Genomic DNA, 19,659 nt, shown 5'->3' on the forward strand with positions numbered 1-19,659 from the left:
AAAAGTGATTGTCATAAAATAATCAGTAATAAAGCCTTATGTAAAAAAAGTCAACATGTCTCTTTTATAAAACTTTTCTTTTTTCAGGCCACAAAGAGCCATAGAGCCAACCATAAATGGTTCCTGCACTCCAGCTATAGAGCATTCACCTCCAGCTCAAAGTGGTTTAAAAAACATGGTAAGCTCTCCTGTGGGTTTGGATTCAAAGATCTAGAAGGGAAATTTTCAGTCGCAAACGGCCCGATTCGCAGAACATGTATAACGCACTATTTGTGATTCGGTAACCTATTACCCAATCATGAATATTGATGAGGTAGGTCTATTTGCGACCCACTGGGAATCCCAAAATGTGTCAGACACATTTGTACATGGATGTTTGCGATTACCAAAAAGTGAATCTTAAAAATTTGCTATTTGGTAAACGCAAAGCCAAACCTATGTACATCTGGCCCCTAGTGTGTTTTATTTTATTTTTTTTAGTTGCTGGGGGGCGCTGCACGCAGCCCCCCACAACCTTAAACAAACGGTTAGTGGTGCCCCTGTCCCTTCTGAGGGCACCACCAGGAATAAAAAATGCAACCGAAAAAGCCCCAGAGCACTATGGGACAGGGAGCATTGAATAATAAATGTGTGGATCCTGCCTCTCATTCATTATTCATTTTATTTAGTCTTTTTTTTATAGTGGGCGTCCCGGTGCCTATCTGAGCCACCCTCAACATACTCAAATGTTGAGTGCTGCAAGGGGAGACCCAAGGCCCCCGCGGATCCTACCAGCGCCCCAGCCAGCACCCATACAGGCTGCAGGTGAGAGACGGCAATTTGTTTTAAAAGTGGGTGCCCCGGACAGAAGCAAAATGGTGGTCGTGTACAGTGGCGTAGCTAGGAGGGGTGGTGGGGGCGGTCCGCCCCAGGCGGCACTATTTTGGGGGCGGACAAAGGCATTCAGATAAGGCTCGGCTTGCTTTCGTGGACGTTCGGGGACGGGCAGAGAAGGAATAGGACTCGGGCAATGTCCTCTTCTTTTTTGTACTGTCAGCTGTCCCCCCCTCTCTTCCTAATATTCCCTCTCTTTCTGTCTTGCTCCTCACTTACTGAAAACCGTGACTTGAAGAAACGGTTCACAACCTCTTTCCTTCTTTCATTTAGATGCTTCCCTGTGAAATGGATCCAAAAAAGAAAAACACTCTTGCAAGAAATGCCCTTTTTCTGACATTTTTCTATTACAAAGTGCAGCGGGATGGAGAGAAATAGAAGGTTTTAAATATGAAAAATAAATACATAACTAAATAAAGCAAGACAGAGTGGTTGCAAAGTGGCCAGATTGGTTTTATTCACATCCAAACACATCACCCTCACTTTACAGACTTTGCAGTGAAGCGCTACTTTTGTTTTCTCGTCTTTCTTTGAACAGCATTGTTGTCCCCAGGTGGGCAAGTGCACCATTCCTGGAGGTACTGCAATACCTGGTTGATGGGTGGATTGGAAAACAAAATGAGTACCACGGCTCTGTTTATGGATGTGGTCTCTTTAAACCATACTGCTTGCGTTTATTAAGGATATAAGCAATGGACATTGAAACGGTTACCTTCAGGGCCCTCTAATCATGTCCTTAACTTTTCAGGTAAAACCACTTGCTGATTTCTGAATAGTGAGTGAGAGATCGTTAAGGTAACCATGTTGTTTCTGCTTACATTTCACATGCTTTGCTTAATCTTGCATTCCCTATGAGTGTTTGCTTTTACTTTTTTTTTTTAGGCAGCATATTACTCTTATCAAGTGCATAATTTGAATTGAGCCACATCCAAGTGTTTATAGCGGACACAATTAGGTTGTAGCTGAAGGCAGTGAGAGTTTCTCTCAGTGGGGCAGTATGGTGTTCAGTGGGGGAGAGGATGTGGCACTATGGCCAGAGCTGTCGGATTTGGAACTGGGGAACTGGGTTCAGCCTTCATGACCAGTCCACCAGACCACTCTACTGAGGGAGCATATTCCCATGCTAGACCTTAGAAGGCCCCACTAGACCTTAGAAGGCTTGATGTCTTAGCACAAGCAGGTGTACCCTAGTGGTGTCAATTGTGAGTTAACCTTGAAGGCCTGTCCACCACAATCCATACTGAAGTTCATCTCCAGTCTTGCGGGCAGGCCTACGAAGCAGCACACCCTAGAGCAACAGTGATCCAGTCACTGTGACTCTGTCACTGAGGTCACATGAACCTTGAGCAGGTTAGGGCAGTGCGAACGGTGTGACCGCACTGGGTACCTATTTCGGGTTGGTGTGTAGTGTTTGCAAGTATATTATGGTTTAAAAAAAACTTGCTGCCTCCTTCCTGGCCTCCAGCAATTTTCAGAAACGATAAAAATGTCATGATAACTTCAGTGATTAATGTTCTTCCTAGAGAGAGATCCGAGTTTTGTCTAGTGGAAGGGTTGACTCCTGGATAGGTAGCACAGAGGGTTAATGTGCCTGCTGCAAAGAACATGTACCATGCAGATCACAAAGTGCACTGCTTTAATTGGGGGACCATGATGAATGATCATTTAATGTCAGCTGTAGATGATGGATCCCTGAACTGTGTCATGTATGTGCATGTTTGTTTTGTGCTGAGGGGATTACCAGGTAATTGTTCACGCAGCTCTCTGATGGATGTCATGTCACATGCGTTTTTTCTGAGTCCCCAGATAGATCATGCAGTCTGTGTGTTCTCTTTAGTACTGCCAGTCACTGCCAATCACTGGTATATTCAACTGTGTAGCCTTGGACCGTGTCATGTATGTGCATGTAACTTGCATGATCGAGGTAACTATTAGCGGCGATACTACGTGTCTCTCGGTCCTCTTTCAAGTGCTTGCCGCCCTTTTTCCTCAGCAAACACCCCCCTCCCCCGGCGGCAATCTGAGGGATAGCCCCGGGCACCACAAGCTCTAGCTACGCCTCTGTCGTGTAGCGTCACTGCTGGTCGGCTCCTTCAGTTTGCAGTTCTTGGAGCGGAGAGGTGGGACTTCGGCAACAGAAGCGGCATGCAGGGCTGCTCCGCACTGACCATGGCTCCAGGATTATTCACTGGACTAACCAGGTAGTAGAGGTCCGAGCGCTGCTGCTCGCAGCCATCTTAGTATTCTGCTTGAAGGGCACAGTAGGGACCCGCAGACAGAAACCCATCAGCGTCTAGCTGACTGCTGGGTGCGTTCCAGCTACAGCCATGGTGCCGAAGAACGCCAGAGCAGCCCCGACTGGGTAGAGTTATAGGCCCCGGGATTCTGCACCGCACTTATCCGTATGAAGCAGGATCGGGACAGCAGGTAGGAGAGCCAAACACAAGCGTGATGGGTATGCCGGGGTTAACGGCGAAGACGGCAGCAGGATCAGACACCCTTATGCACATCCAGCAGGAGTCTCTGCAGGCTGATGTAACTGAGTTCTTTCCTGCCAGCTCCCTCGCTACCAAGCTGGCTCCTCGAGCTGCAGCAGAACCTCCAGGTGCTGGACCTACGGAAAATGGGGGGGAACCTGGGACCTTCTCTAAGAATAATACAGGAGCTACTGGAGTTGATCCAGCCCTGCTGGGGGATGCAGTGGCAACCGAAGAATATAGTACATTAATGGAGTCTGGGGCACAGCTGGCTGACAATGAACATGCAGCTGAGCTGCTTGGGGGCAACCTCCTCAACATGAGAGAGCCCAATCCATCTACACACAGCTTGGGCACCCGAGCCACCGACTTAAAGGTGGGCAAATACAGGGGTTGGAAACTAGCATCTCAAACTCAATCTCAACCATGCCTGGGCCAAGGAAAGCTCAGGTGGGGCCCAAGGGGGTGAACCGATTGGCTCTAAAATGAATGGCTCTGGTGAAGGCGATGTCAGGACAGACAGTTCAGGATTAAATAAGAGCCTGGACAACTCTCGAGAGGAGGGAATACGTTTTATTCCCTCACAGAGGCATCAGAGTCCACCTGTCTTCGTCCCTGCTCGAGCGAGGACAAAGCCAGCTCTTTGTCCGGGGCCCGCGAAAGCAGCTGGCGGAGCCTGGAGAGAGCAAGGACTGGCTTCAGCACTGCATCCTGGTTATACCTCCTACTCTGCCCCCATGGCTCTTTTTCCCGACTTGATTAATTTTCTTATTGACCCCAGAGTTACTTAAAGGGTGTCAGATAGAACTCTTCCCTCATGTTAGGTCTGATCATAACCCTTTGATAATCAAACTCACCTTGGAAGGACCAACAAGGACTATCCGGAGTTGGTCTTTGAGAGAGGTCTCCTAGCTAACCCGGCCTACATTGCAAACATGAGCACATGGATTCCTGAGTTTTTAAATTAAAAGAGAGGGAGCGCCCCAATCACGGTAGAATGGGACACCTTTGAAGGGGGGTAAGTGGGTAGGGTATGTAAGTGACGCGCGGCGAAATCATCAGTGAAAAAATAGCCTATAATATGGGTTTTGTTCGCTGATTGTTTATAACAATCATCGAACCAAACCCAACCTTGTCATTATTCCCCATTCTCCCCCTCCCACCAATAAACACTCGCCTTTATTCGCTGTCCCTTCGTTTACCCAGTAGTTCTGTGAGTCGGAACCAATCGTAGATGTGCATGTGTTCACTCAATAAAGGGATCATCGTGACGGTGATGATCACACAGGGCTCGCAGTCAGGACAAATACAACTTGAGCGCGGCCACAGCAGCACGAGGTGAGGTGTGGCGTGCCTCCGTCAGGCTCGCCGAAAGGAGGGCGGGAAAGACAGGCTGAGCAGCAACGGCAGAAATGGCCAATCACTGCATAGCTTCACAATAAACCATTACAGAGATCAGTTTGGTGCACAAAGCCCATTAGATCCATACAATTCAAGGCATACTTCGGATCTGCAATTTATGGGATAATTCTGACATTTGATACTATTAGATCTGTAAAAAACAAGAGGTTACCGCGTGAGGCCTGCACCTACAAGATGTGTGCAAATTCAGGCACAGCACTGTGGTCTGAGAGTTTGTAACGTAAATCTCACTTGAGGAAATGTTTTGTTCAAGGAAACCTGACCTGACGAGAGCTCTGTAATATTGTTAGCGCTGTTATTTTCCGTGTATGCCTGTGGAATGTCAGTACACTACACTATCTCTGATCCATAGGATTCCAGTGACCTAAGGGACTGCTCTCCGCAGCTGTGCTGTAAGGGCATTAATGACTGAGGAATATCTCTGCAGCCCAAGACCTGAGCCTGCAGTACGTAAGATAAGGCTGCCGTATAAAGTCCAAATCTATAAGAACTATGTAATCCAAAGGATATTTTAAAATCTTAAGCCTGCACCGTCTCTATAACCAGGCAGCTAGCTCTAATGCCTGACCTTACAAGTCCCTGAATTAATATAGGTTTCCGCCAGAGATCTGAGCCTGTAAAGTCTGAGGTAAGACTGATATTTAAGGCATTAAACTTTAGGTTTTGTTATTTTAAGCCCTAGGGCCTCTATTAAAGTTTGGCAGACAGGATACTTCAACACAAACCTGGCTGTACCCTGTCCAAAAAACTGGCTGTCTGCCTGCTCTATTTAGAGTCAGGCACACAAACATGTTGCCCCTAGTGGTGCTGTAGCTGGCTATGCTGCCGGAAACGGTACAAGGATGGCCCAACAAGCATTGGGCCATCAATTTAATTACATCAGACCATCCACCTATTTAGAGCAGACGATTTGATGCACTGTTTTCTATTTAAGACCACCAGGGAACGACTGGTCAGGCATACTGGAGAAATAGAAAAATTATCCCCACTGCTTGAGAAAAATCTCAAAGGGTGTCAGGGTCATTAGTACTTTTTTTATAAAAGCAAATTCCAACTATGAGAATTTGTTTATGTAAAACAAAAAAGTTGCTGAGCAGAGATCCCTAAATATGGCAGGCAGTAGTGCACCAGGGAGAAGGTAATGGCTTCCTCGACCCCTGTGGATGGGTGGGTCACCAACCAAACTTTAAATGAAGCCCTTAGTCAAAAAAATATCAGCAATCTGAGAACAGTGCTGACATCTCAAGTTTTTCAACTGAGTAATTCTTCTCCTAACTCGAATTTGTGACTTGTAAAATCTGAGCAACATCTCCTTTTAATCAGATTACAAACTTGTGTCAACTGTTTTGATCTATTCTCCCAGAAAGGATTTAGAATACTTTGTGTATGTGCATGAGAAATATTTGGTTCACACAAAAGTTTGCTGCGGATAAAGAATTCTACCGCACAGTTTACTGAAATGAATTCACTTTCAAGCACTCCGACATAGCTGAGTCGCGTCTGCTTTGTTTAGTAGTAGATCAGACCTGTCCCACTTTCTTCCCACCGAGCCCTGTTGTCAGTGTGCCTTTGTCAGAATGACAGACGTACAATTTGAGTTGATGGCTGATCCTCTGTGGGGGTTCAACCCGAGCTCCACCGCAGACTAGCCGGCTGCCCCTCCTCCACATACACAGCAGAAGAAGGTAAGCTCTGTAGGAAGGGAAGAGAGGTATGAAAGAGACCTGTGATGTACTAATGGGGCATAGGGTGTAGTAACTGGGCATAATAGAATGAGGACATGTGCTCATTGGTCTTTATAGGTGCTGGCAGGATTATGCTAATAATTAGAAAACCAGTTACTAATCAATACAATTTGCCATTAAAGTTTTGACAAGTGGTAATAGCCTAATGTCCTTTACACTCACCATTTGTCTTGAGAATTGTGCAACAAACTACTCTGGAAGAGCCACCAAATGCATCTACATGGTCAAACATAACAAATCACCTATAAAGAGAGCAATACTCACTGTGCTGTAAGAACTAACTGATAGTCAAATGCACATATGTTGATTGAAGTAATATTGTATAAAAAATCTACACAAAATCTTTACATACAAGAACATTCACAAATTCATTCCACATAGTTACAATAGTCTTTGCTTCCTTATTTTTATTTATTTTCAATTAAGTTGAGCATCAGTCTGCTGTCATTGAAACCTTTTGACCATACCCATGATGCGCCTGTATCGTCTGTGTCATTTGGACTTCAACAAACTATGCCTCCTTTTGGACTTTTGATTTGCCACATTCAATTATAGCTATGTTACTCTTATTGTTATTAGTTTTGGTATTTGCTTGGATTTAGTTCCTATGAAGGATCTTCTGGTGTGTTGAAGCAACTAGACATACAAACTAGGAATAATTAGTAAGTATGAAGAGTGATTTAAGCCACAGTATTATCTTTATTAATAGACTTGTGAGTTTTGAAATTGCTGGAATTTAGATCTTTCTCCAAGGCTCATTGCCTTTTATATTTGATACCAGGGCAACCACACTTAACAAACTGCAACAGATCCAGAATGCTGCAGCACGGCTTCTCACAGGCACCTCAGTCAGAATGTCAGCTAAACCGGCACTTAAACTACTACACTGGCTTCCAATACGCGAAAGAGTAAAATTCGAATCCCTATGTATTGCACACAAACTGTTGCAGGGTAAGGGGCCCCCCATTCTGAAGAACTTAATCGTACCCTACAAAGCCAACAGACCACTCCATTCAGATTATGAACGTTTGGTCACGGTACCTAGAGTAAGAAAGGTACGCACAGGAGGACGGCGTTTCGTGGTAAACACAGCCAAACTGTGGAACTCCCTTCCCCTGAAACTACGGGCTGAAGCCTGCCAACTGCGGTTTCAGAAACTCTTGAAAAACCACTTCTTTCCGTAATCATGCCTAACTTCTTCTCCGGCCTCTCTGTTCTGGCTTAGTGCTGGGATGCTTTCGGGTAGCTATGCGCTCTATATATCCCTCATTCATTCATTCATTCAATTCCCTCTAGAGAACGGATGCATGTTTATGTGGTACTTTAATCGTTGTGTTGTTGTTCTCATGATCAATTCAGAGAGCCACTTGAGTGTTAGTTGCCATTTTTCCTATTTTTTCAGCTGTTACTTTAGGACGCATAGAGTGTGCTCTAAGAGAATTGTTACTAGTTTACCTCTCCTATTAAACTTGTTTATGAAGAATTTGTCAACTTGTAATATACTTGGATTGTGGTGTGTTGACCTAGATGAATGATTAATATTTGCTTTGTACTTTAAATTAGGTGTTCATCTCTCCTGCCTCAATGCAGAATCTTTTCTAAGTCTCAAAATTGTACCAGCTAGTTCCGGTCCTGATGAAGGTTGATGCCATCAACACATTCAGCCGAAATGCTTCACCAATCCAGGAGCCAATAAATTATATCAGAGAACACCTCAAGATATTCCATCAATAGGACCAACTGCCTTCTTTTTACATTAATGGACATATATCATTAAAATATTTTGGTGGCATTTAAATTACTTTATTGATAGCAACTTATTTAACTTAATGTCTATTGATGTCGTTTCGAATGAATTGTTTTTAACATTTGATGAATACATTATTTTTAAAACTTGTTGTTTGGTGATTGTATTTACCCAGAGTTGGAAGAAACTAGAGCAATAATATTTAAACACAGCAACTCTACCTTGGTTCTTGTTTCTTTCTCTATACTATTTTTTATATTAGCAATCACTTTTCTTAAAATTACCAGATGCGAAGGCATTCATCCTATCATAGATGCCTTCCCATGGATTCATGGTTCCCAGAAAGATTATGGTAGGTTTCCTCATTTCTTTGGACTATATGTACGCCTTGTACATTGATAGATAAGTTTGTGACTCCTTTGTGCAACACTCTAGTAAAATGCATAGTCGAATATGTATATATATTGAGTTCGGGAGTGTCAGATGTATGGGCGAGTAGACATATATTCTTCTTTGTATGTGACATCTAGGTGTGCACAGGTGTGTGATTGCCACAGGAAAATCCAATACAAATGACGTGAACACTCACACTTTCTCAGTTTTTTGGTTATTCACAAATATTTGCAATTTCTTTTGCATGCTAATCTACACTCAACATAAGAACAAACCAAGTGTAATTAATCAATTCAATTAAATTCTGTTACTTTATTTGGATAAAGCATATCCATAAAAGGAAAATACGCACATAATACATAAAAATACAAATTCTCATTTATCATAAAACCATCCTATAAAAACGGATGCAATAAAAATGTTATTTATACATTGCACATCGTGTGGTGTGCACGAACAGCAGTTTTCAAGAAAGCACCCACGCGAAAAACTAATTCATCGTCTTCCAAGTTCAAGATAATCCTATATGCAGCCCCAAAATCAACTAGTGCATGTTTTTTCCTTTAAAAGGTATTAAAAATAACTTAATGTACTGTATATAAAACTTGCAAAAAAATACAAAATGTAGTGTAGTTTGCCCCGTCCGGCCGTCACACAGGCATGGCAAGGTGTCAAGCTTAGCATGAAAACCAAGGGGGAAACATAATAAGAATTTCACTGTGCCAGCCCTTCAACGGAAGAGGAGACCCAGCTCCCAACGGCCCATAGGTTTAGTGAGGTAGCTACCCAGTTGATAATAAGTATTCATGAAGGGCATACAAGTAGCTTCAGTTGGTTTCCTGGATTCCCTTTCAAATCTATCCTTTCTTTAGTGCATATATAATGCAGAACAAACAGCTTTTTGACTTACAGTGTCGATATCATGTGGGCTATCAGAGATATGTTTATAGTCAACTCTGCTTAAGCTGGAGCTCAACGCAGCTAGCCATGGGATGTCCATGGCTTTTTCACACTTAAGGCAATCTCTTATAATTTCTCCTGTGAGGGACACCGCTGGATTTTTGTAAATGGCTAGCCAAAATAGAGGAGGGCGGACCTTTATGTAGTCTTCGAGATAGTGCAAATTTAATTTGGTATAACAAATATATTGAGGTGTAGAGATAGGGGCTCCCAGGAGTTTCCGACAAAACTTGTGATCCTCGTACTAGATGTTACAACTCTTTGAGAAGCCCCATACCTCAGCGACATAAGTTGCCGTGGGTATGCACTGGGCTTTAATTTTTTTTTTTTAAATGGCTGAGATAACCCCCGACCTCCTGGGGAGACTAAGAACAGAGATCACTGCTTTAGAAAAAACGTATTCCTGCAGTATACTGTGTTGTCAGACCATGATCCATTAGCAGCAAAATCCAGCCCCAGGTAGGGAAAAGTGCTAGTGCGTTGTAAACTTTGGTTACCCATTGAAATTATATTTAAAAGGCAATTCCTCGGGTGGTAAGCTATTATAAAAGTTTTTTTTCAAAGTAATGCATAGATCTAAGGAAGCCATAAAATCAACAAAGCACCGCACCAAAATACACAGCGCGTTAGGTGTACAACACATTAATATTGCGTCGTCTGCGTAAAGCAGGGCTGGGAGTAAATCACAAGTGCAATTAATCACTGTCGAAACTGCGGTAAAGTACACCAATATTCTCCATTCTCGACTGTGTACGAAAGGAAATGTTTCGTGAAATATGCTTTCCCTGAATAGATTTTGACTTACTGGACACATGCGGATTAGAGAAATAGCCTATGCCAAAAATATGTGTGAAAATTAAACTGTTATGTACACAACTTCTGACACTCCAAGGCAACAACACACTGTTGTATGTCTGGTTGTTGTATGCTTATGGCAGTTATAACTTTTCATAGTGCAGGGGCAATCTACACAGCTATAAAAATGAAAGTTTTTTGGAAACTTTGCCTATGGCCCTAACCCATGTGTCAATACCCACCCTTTTCCTTTATGGTCAAGCTCCCAGCAGTGGTCATGGATCCATACGTACAGCCAAGGTTGACTTTCTTGTTCCCACTTCAGACTCCACTTAAATGGTTCGACCACAAACTGTGGCCATGGCTTACCCTACACTTACACCCCATACACCCCGATACTATTAGGCATATCTCACCAAGTAAACCCTAGACGATACAGGATCAATAAGTCATCCCATCTGTATTCGTTTCAAGCGCTTTGACTTTCTTTTAGCCTTCAACAGGTTACATCTGTTCTAGAGTCATTAACGTCTAGCAATGTATGATCCACTAAACGTCATTTAAGACAGACAGTATCTACACTAACAAGGAACAGCATTACACCACCTATAATTTATTTTCAATTTCTCCTTCAATCCGCATTAGAACGCAGTGAATCTGGCTTCTCCAGAGCAGTGAACCTGTTACCAATCCCTTGATGTCAGCCACTCTGAAAATACGATTACATTTCTTTGTTTGATGGAAATTATTCTTTCCTCCTCCTTTTTGCCATAAACATGACTTTAAGTTCATTAAATTGTTTCTAATCTCTGGGAGGACAATCAGCACAGCCCACTCAGAGATATCTCTGTTAAAACAGACAAAAGTGAGCTTAGCTTGGCCCAAAACACATCCTTAGGTGACGCAAACAATAATAACAGGTAAGAGCTGTGGGGTGGGGCGGGGTGGGGGGAAGACGATAGGATAGGTAAAATTAAATAGATAAATAAATAAAACCACTTACCTTGCGCTTGCCACATTGCCGACTTGCCGATGCTGCGAGCGCAAGATAAACAGATTTATTTGAAAAAATATGTATTTCTACCTAGCCCGCCGTCTTTCGACTTTCTCCCTCCCACCCCACCCCGCCCCGCCGCTCTTACCTGTGCCGGCCGTGCCCGCTGCCACGGGAAAATCAAGGATTTATTAGGTCCTGAAGAACAAGTTACTTACCTTCAGTAATGCCTTATCTTTTTGAGACAATGTCTAGCCGTAAATTCCTTACCTTCAAACTCCCCAGGTGTCAGACTAGATCCGGAAGATTTTTCTGTGTCATGCTCAGCAGAAAAAGCGTACCATCAGTGTTACACCCAGCAGTCCAAACGATCAACACATTTCACTTCTTTCAGATACTCACGGTGCAGGCAAAACCAGTGACACTAAGAAACCTGTTGTATGTTTCATATGGAGCCCAATGCCGTTTTTCCTATTTTAGCTTAATTATGCAAGTTGCAGTTGCTTTTGCTTTGCACACAATACCAAATATCACACTTATTTTGGGGTCACATTGTATTCTTACACATAGTCAGCAAATGTTGTTGTATATTGTTCTTTCACCGGGATTTAGTCTGCACAGTCTAGGAAAGGTCTAACAACATCGCACCTTGTTATTCTTTGTGGTCGAACACATGCATGTAGACATAATACAGAAAGCCGGCTGCTGTTTTTGAACACTCATATTTTGTCATATAACCAAGGACGTGTCAGTCAAAAACACTCAGACAGAGCAAAGGTCCTGCGAAGAGAAGGTTGTGTCAGCTGAGATGTAGAACAACCATCTATGTATGCTAAGGTATAGAGTCCGCCACTAAGCCCAGAGATCTATGATCACTTAGCTTTAGTAGTGAAGGTGGGTTTAGGCAAATCTGTCAAATGATATGACAGGACTTTCTATTGTATATGGTCTGCTAATCATGGTTATGACATTACTGACATGCATTTGTGCTATTATTGTGATGCACTTATTACATGTTAGAGCAAAATAGTTTAAATAAATATTGTGAACTTCCTTCATGTCTCTTTTCTATTTTATTGTGGACAAGTACGAGTGAGAGAATGAAAGGGAGTGACCTGCTACTGTGAACCCTGAGAGGGTTGGGATTGTTGTGTTCTGGGGGTTCAAATCACTTGTCTCTCTGGAAAGGTTAGGAGGGCACGTGAGGCATTATAAGCTAGCCATATTCGGGACCGTAGATACTGAGGTGGTATGAAGACTCAGTCCCTACATACTGACGCTCTATCGTCCCAAGCATAGCTCTGTTCCTGAGTAGACTCACTGCAACAAACCCTTTTAGACTGAAACATAAGACTGAGATGTCGACTCTGACAATAAATACAATACATATTCACCTTTCCTAGTGTAATCACTATAGAAAAAAGGTGTCTTTCATGCAATCGCCTCCGAGGCCACCTTGCGACTAGTCAGCTAGGACATATAAAATAGGTAATATGCCAGATTTATGTCAGTGGCAGGGAGCTCAGGTTAATTTTTTGCACTTCTCCTTAGTTTGCCAAACACCACATGCTACGCTAAAGCTCTGATATATTCTCTTACACTCTGTAATGGCTGCTTTAGAACGTACCTTCCCCCCGTGGATTCAGCAGAATTTTCAATCAATTGCGGAGTCTGCTCACCTTCCTTGCTGCGCAAAAGTGAATCTGTCCGTGCGATGTCCCCTTTCTTTGCTTGCTGGTGGGTTTGAGATACCAATCAGCACCTATCTGGCTCGCCAGAACTGTTTACAGAAATTGAACACTAGTGGAAGGATATAGTAAACAAGAAATGCTCTTCGGGAGGTACAAACTCAAGCTGTACAGCCTAAAACAAATAAAACCAGCAAATAGAAACCAAGCAAACGTGAGTTACAAACCACAAAGCCAATGGACTGAATGCATTCCCAGGAAAACTTTCTGAATGCCTCAAGATGTCTTCAGCAAAATCTGGTAGTCTTCGACCTAAAGAACAGGCCTAATGGCTTTATTAATGGGTCCGCACATCAACATATATAAAGCAGACTTATTGTCTTTGTCAAAAAGTCACCAATAACTATAATCAAATGTATATATTATAAATACGCATATTGCAATGTTTTAACAAAAGTGATTGTCATAAAATAATCAGTAATAAAGCCTTATGTAAAAAAATTGTCAACATGTCTCTTTTATAAAACTTTTCTTTTTTCAGGCCACAAAGAGCCATAGAGCCAACCATAAATGGTTCCTGTACTCCAGCTATAGAGCATTCACCTCCAGCTCAAAGTGGTTTAAAAAACATGGTAAGCTCTCCTGTGGGTTTGGATTCAAAGATCTAGGAGGGAAATTTTCAGTCGCAAACGGCCCGATTCGCAGAACATGTATAACGCACTATTTGTGATTCGGTAACCTATTACCGAATCATGAATATTAATGAGGTAGGTCTATTTGCGACCCACTGGGAATCCCAAAATGTGTCAGACACATTTGTACATGGATGTTTGCGATTACCAAATAGTGAATCTTAAAAATGTGCTATTTGGTAAGCGCAAACCCAAACCTATGTACATCTGGCCCCTGGTGTGTTTTATTTTATTTTTTTTAGTTGCTGGGGGCGCTGCATGCAGCCCCCCACAACCTTAAACAAACGGTTAGTGGTGCCCCTGCCCCTTCTGAGGGCACCACCAGGAATAAAAAATGCAACCGAAAAAGCCCCAGAGCACTATGGGAGAGGGAGCATTGAATAATAAATGAGCGGATCCTGCCTCTCATTCATTATTCATTTTGTTTCATCTTTTTTTTATAGTGGACGTCCCGGTGCCTATCTGGGCCACAGTGCTTTAAATGGGCCGGTACTCACCGGTACTGAGTGCCGGCACTTTTTATTTTTATCACCCTGAGCACCGGCACTTCTCTACGGCCGTGGAGAGTACCGGTACTCATGGAGGGTAGGTGCATTGGCCTTTAGTGTTGGTAGCCTGTCTCTTTGTTCAGCCAAATCACTTTTATAGCCCTGAGCTGAGCCCCCGCTGAACTATCCGCGTGGGCTCATTTGCATGATATCCCAATGTTCACCATCATGCTGTGTTTGTTGCAAGGAATGGAGGCAGCACAATGAGAACAGCCATGGGAGGTTAAAAGGGTGTGAGTGTCGGCTTATGTGTGTCTGTTTGCCTGCTTGTGTGTGCGGCGCCTTCAGTTTGCAGTTCTTGGAGGGAGAGGTTTCGGCAACAGAAGCGGCATGCAGGGCTGCTCCGCACTGACCACCGGCTCCAGGATTAGTCCCTGGACTAACCAGGTAGTAGAGGTCCGAGCGCTGCTGCTCGCAGCCATCTTAGTATTCTGCTTGAAGGGCACAGTAGGGACCCGCAGACAGAAACCCATCGGCGTCGGGCTGCATGCGGGGTGCGTTTCAGCTACAGCCATGGTGCCGAAGAACGCCAGAGCGGCCCCGACTGGGTAGAGTTATAGGCCCCGGGATTCTGCACCGCACTTATCCGCGCGAAGCAGGATCGGGACAGCAGGTAGGAGAGCCAAACACAAGCGTGATGGGTATGCCGGGGTTAACGGCGAAGACGGCAGCAGGATCAGACACCCTTATGCACATCCAGCAGGAGTCCCTGCAGGCTGATATAACGGAGTTCTTTCCTACCAGCTCCCTCGCTACCAAGCTGGCTCCTCGAGCTGCAGCAGAACCTCCAGGTGCTGGACCTACGGAAGATGGGGGGGACCTGGGACCCTATACTGGAGTTAATCCAGCCATGCTGGGGGATGCAGTGGCAACCGAAGAATATAGTACATTAATGGAGTCTGGGGCACAGCTGGCTGACAATGAACATGCAGCTGAGCTGCTTGGGGCAACCTCCTCAACATGAGAGAGCCCAATCCATCTACACACAGCTTGGGCACCCGAGCCACCGACTTAAAGGTGGGCAAATACAGGGCTTGGAAACTAGCATCTCAAACTCAATCTCAACCGTGCCTGGGCCGAGGAAAGCTCAGGTGGGGCCCAAGGGGGTGAACCGATTGGCTCTAAAACGAATGGCTCTGCTGAAGGTGACGTCAGGACAGACAGTTCAGGATTAAATAAGAGCCTGGACAACTCTCGAGGGGTCAGAGTCCACCTGTCTTAGTCCCTGCTCGAGCGAGGACAAAGCCAGCTCTTTTTCCAGGGCCAGCGAAAGCAGCTTGCGGAGCCTGGAGAGAGAGCAAGGCCTGGCTTCAGCACTGCATCCTGGTTATACCTCCTACTCTGACCCCATGGCTCTTTCGCCCGACTTGATAATTTTTTTATTGACCCCAGAGTTACCTAAAGGGTGTCAGATAGAACTCTTCCCTCATGTTAGGTCTGATCATAACCCTTTGATAATCAAACTCACCTTGGAAGGACAAACAAGGACTATCTGGAGTTGGTCTTTGAGAGAGGTCTCCTAGCTAACCCGGCCTACATTGCAAACATGAGCACATGGATTCCTGAGTTTTTAAATTAAAAGAGAGGTAGAATGGGACACCTTTAAAGCCGGGGTAAGTGGGGAGACCCTTGGGTTTAGTTTGACCCGTCAGAAGCGCAATCAGTCGCTTCTTAAAGAACTTTATCAAAAACTCAGCAAAGCGGAAGCTCAGCTTGTCTTGCCAATTTCTGCTGGGGCAGACCCCCTCAATTGCCCAATAGCAAATAGCAGTGACTAAGTCCAAACTTAAAAGACAACGGAAGAAGTTTTGCCAGGAATGTTATGAGTACAATGAGCCAGTGGGGCACCTTCTAGTAATACGTACATGGCCAAAGGTGGCGGCCGGGCATATTGATGAAATTAAGAATGGCCTGGGGAACCTGGTCTTGGACTCAGAAGAAATATGTGAGGCTTTTCAGGACTACTATGAAAAGTTATGCTGAGCTCAGCGTAAAACAGGAGAGGAGAATTTAAAGCAATTTTTTGATGTAGTGGTCTCGGATAGAATCACCCAGGAGGATCGGGACTCCTTGGATACTTCTTTTTCCCAGACAAAATACACGCTGCACTCAAAGAGCTTCGCACTGGTAAGGCCGTGGGAACTGATAAGATTCTGTTGGAGTTTTATAAAGTCTTTTTCACTGGGTTAATCTTAGACATGATGGAGCTTTTTCTTGCAGTGCAGAAAATACAAAGAGCCCCTGAATCACGGTCCGTTGCCCACATCATTTTTTTTTTAAAGAATGGGAAAGCTCCTCATGGGCCAGGATCATACCGGCCAATAACTCTAATAAACAGAGATGAAAAGCTGTACTCCAAAATTCCGGCCTGTTGCTTGGGCCATATTATCAATAAATTGGTCTCCACTAAACAGCATGGCTTTCTCCCTAGGAGGCACTCCACAGACCATATACATTGTAGGGTGATCACACTTTTTGACGCAACTGCTATATCGGACACGTCCATAGGGGTCGCTCTTTTGGATGTAGAAAAAGCATTCAACAGGGTTGCCTGGGACTATTTATGGGAAGCTATGGGCTCATTTGGATTAGGCATGCAATATATCAAAGCTGTGCAGGCAATATATTTTAAACAAGTGACTGGACTGCAGGTGATGGGGGTCAATTTGGAATAATTTAAATCGAGAGAGGAACTAGGCAGGGGGTGCCCTTGTTTCCCCTTGCTTTTTGCGCTATACATCGACCCTTTCATTCGTAAGCTTGAAGCTAATCTAGCCATACTACCAGTGCGGCAACATGGATGGGGGACAAAAATTCTAGCTTACACAGATAACATCACAGTCTTAACTGTAAATCCTGGTGGGGCATACTTCAGGGGCTGATGTCTAACAACGGGACAGAGGGGGACACATCTGGCGGGCAGGAGGAGGCGGTGAACGGGGAGTAAGAGGGGAGTAGTAGCGAGCGCTGGAAACAAGGGTGTGGCTAGGCACGAGGGAAAGCCTTGGTTCTCTAGTGGAGGTTGAGCACCCATGTCTGCTTTATAGCAGGGAGGGGGCACATCAGGAGCGAGGTGAAAGACAGGGGGCACACTGACATGGGGTGGGGAGGGAGGGGGGAGGGCCCGTATGGGCTGGAAGCTTGTTCTCCCGGATATTGGCTGGTAACTCTGTATGTGCAATACATCTTTTTGACCGGGGAGGAAGTGGGGTTTGTACTGAGTTATTGCTATGAAAACAATAAAAAATGTTTCAACAAAAAAAATCCTGGTGGGGCATTGCGAGCAGTCGCGGAAGAGGCCGCTAAATTCAGTGAGTTTGCATGTTATTCGCTTCTGCCAAAGGCCTGAGAAGGGGTTCCGTCGTGCCCAGGAGCCTCCCGCTGCTTGACTGGGATCAGGAGCTCGTGCCGGGGCCCCTGAGGGCCCCGGGGAGGGCGGCCTTCCAACACCGGGCTCCGTCCCTGGTCCTGTCACATGGCATGGTGCCCGGGACAGGGACCCGCAGGCCTGGGGAGGCTCCCCCTGTGCCTCTGAGCCCGGGAGCCCTGGCTGGGTCCAGGGGCCCGCCGGGCCACGGGTCGGGTGCTCCAGCCCTGGGCCCCGTCCCCCAGCCTGCCGCTCCTCCAAGGGCCCGTGACAGGGGTCCGTCTGTCCCGTGCAGGCCTCTCTCGCTTCGCCTGCTTGTCAGTGTGACCGCGGCCCCAAGGTCGGAGGGCCCGTCGGCTCCCCCTCGCATCCCCCATGGCTGAGGCCCAGCTGGGACCCCGGGCCTCCAGCCCCCATGCCCCGGTGCCCGCTCACTCTTTCATTGGGGCACAAAGCGACCAGATGGCCTCCCTTTCGAGCCCAGCCTCGGGCCGATCGCTCGTCCCCGTGACGACGACGATACATTCGGATGTCTGCCCTATCAACTTTTGATGGGACTTTCTTTGCCTACCATGGTGACCACGGGTAACGGGGAGTCAGGGTTCGATTCCGGAGAGGGAGCCTAAGAAATGGCTACCACATCCAAGGAAGGCAGCAGGCGCGCAAATTACCCACTCCCGACTCGGGAAGGAAGTGACGAAAAATAACAATACAGGTCTCTTTCGAATCCCTGTAATTGGAATGAGTACACTTTAAATGCGTTATTCCCATGACCCGAGGGCACTACCAGGAGTGGAGCCTGCGGCTTAATTTCACTCAACACAGGAAATCTCACCCGGCCCGGACACGGAAAGGATTGACAGATTGATTGCTCGTTCTCGATTCTGTGGGTGGTGGTGCATGGCCGTTCTTAGTTGGTGGAGCGATTTGTCTGGTTAATTCCGAAAACGAACGAGACTCCTCCATGCTAACTAATTACGCAACCCCCAGCGGTCGGCGTCCAACTTCTTAGAGGGACAAGTGGTGTTCAGCCACACAAGATCGAGCAATAACAGGTCTGTGATGCCCTTAGATGTCTGGGGCAGCACGCGCGCTACACTGAATGGATCAGCGTGTGTCTACCCTTCGCTGACAGGTGCAGGTAACCCGCTGAACCCCGTTCGTGATAGGGATTGCAATTACTTCCCATGAACGAGGAATTCCCAGTAAGTGCGGGTCATAAGCTTGCGTTGATTAAGTCCCTGCCCTTTGTACACACCGCCCGTCGCTACTACCGATTGGATGGTTTAGTGAGGTCCTCAGATCGGCCCCGCCGGGGTCGGCAACGGCCCTGGCGGAGCGCCGAGAAGACGATCAAACTTGACTATCTAGAGGAAGTAAAAGTCATAACAAGGTTTCCGTAGGTGAACCTGCAGAAGGATCATTAACGGCAGAGCTGCCTGAGCGACTGACGGTGTCAGCCGGATGCCCACAGCTGCCTCCTGCAAGCACACACCATAGGCACAGAGCCCGGCCTGGCCTGGCGCGCCCCAGCCGGCGGAGCGGTCTGCAGCCGTATGGGGTGCTTGGGTGAGGACCGGGCCTTTGGCCGGCCTCTTCCACTGGGGAGGACCTGACTGACGTGTGAGGGACCGGGGACGGGGGGTGGCCCCTGTCCCCTGTCCCTCGCTGGGAGGGGCACAGCAGTAGGCCCTCCCGAGAGGAAACCCAAGCTCACTTGGCACAACCCCCCACAGTAGGGGGGAATCCGAATGGCAGTGCATCCCTGGGCTGGTACCACCCCCCCTCGAAAGGCCCTGCTGCTGGCTGGGCCCTCCCACGCCCAAGTCCTGGCCCGACCAGGATCCGGGCAACCAAGGAGTGGCCCTTCTCGCGTGGCAGGGTGGCCTGGATGAGAAGGGGCCGAGGGCCTGCAAGGGGACCCCGGCTCCGCTCGGTGGGAGGCGTGCGGGATGGGG

General features: G+C 46.2%; 1 pseudogene; it reads left to right on the forward strand.

The window, feature by feature from the left end:
• Positions 1–18,439: 18,439 nt before the first annotated feature.
• Positions 18,440–19,119, forward strand: LOC146783266 (18S ribosomal RNA; annotated as a pseudogene; the record flags this gene model as incomplete).
• Positions 19,120–19,659: the final 540 nt, after the last annotated feature.

This window comes from Triturus cristatus, chromosome 11 (genome assembly GCF_964204655.1).
Source record: "Triturus cristatus chromosome 11, aTriCri1.1, whole genome shotgun sequence".
Taxonomy (NCBI): Eukaryota; Metazoa; Chordata; class Amphibia; order Caudata; family Salamandridae; genus Triturus; species Triturus cristatus.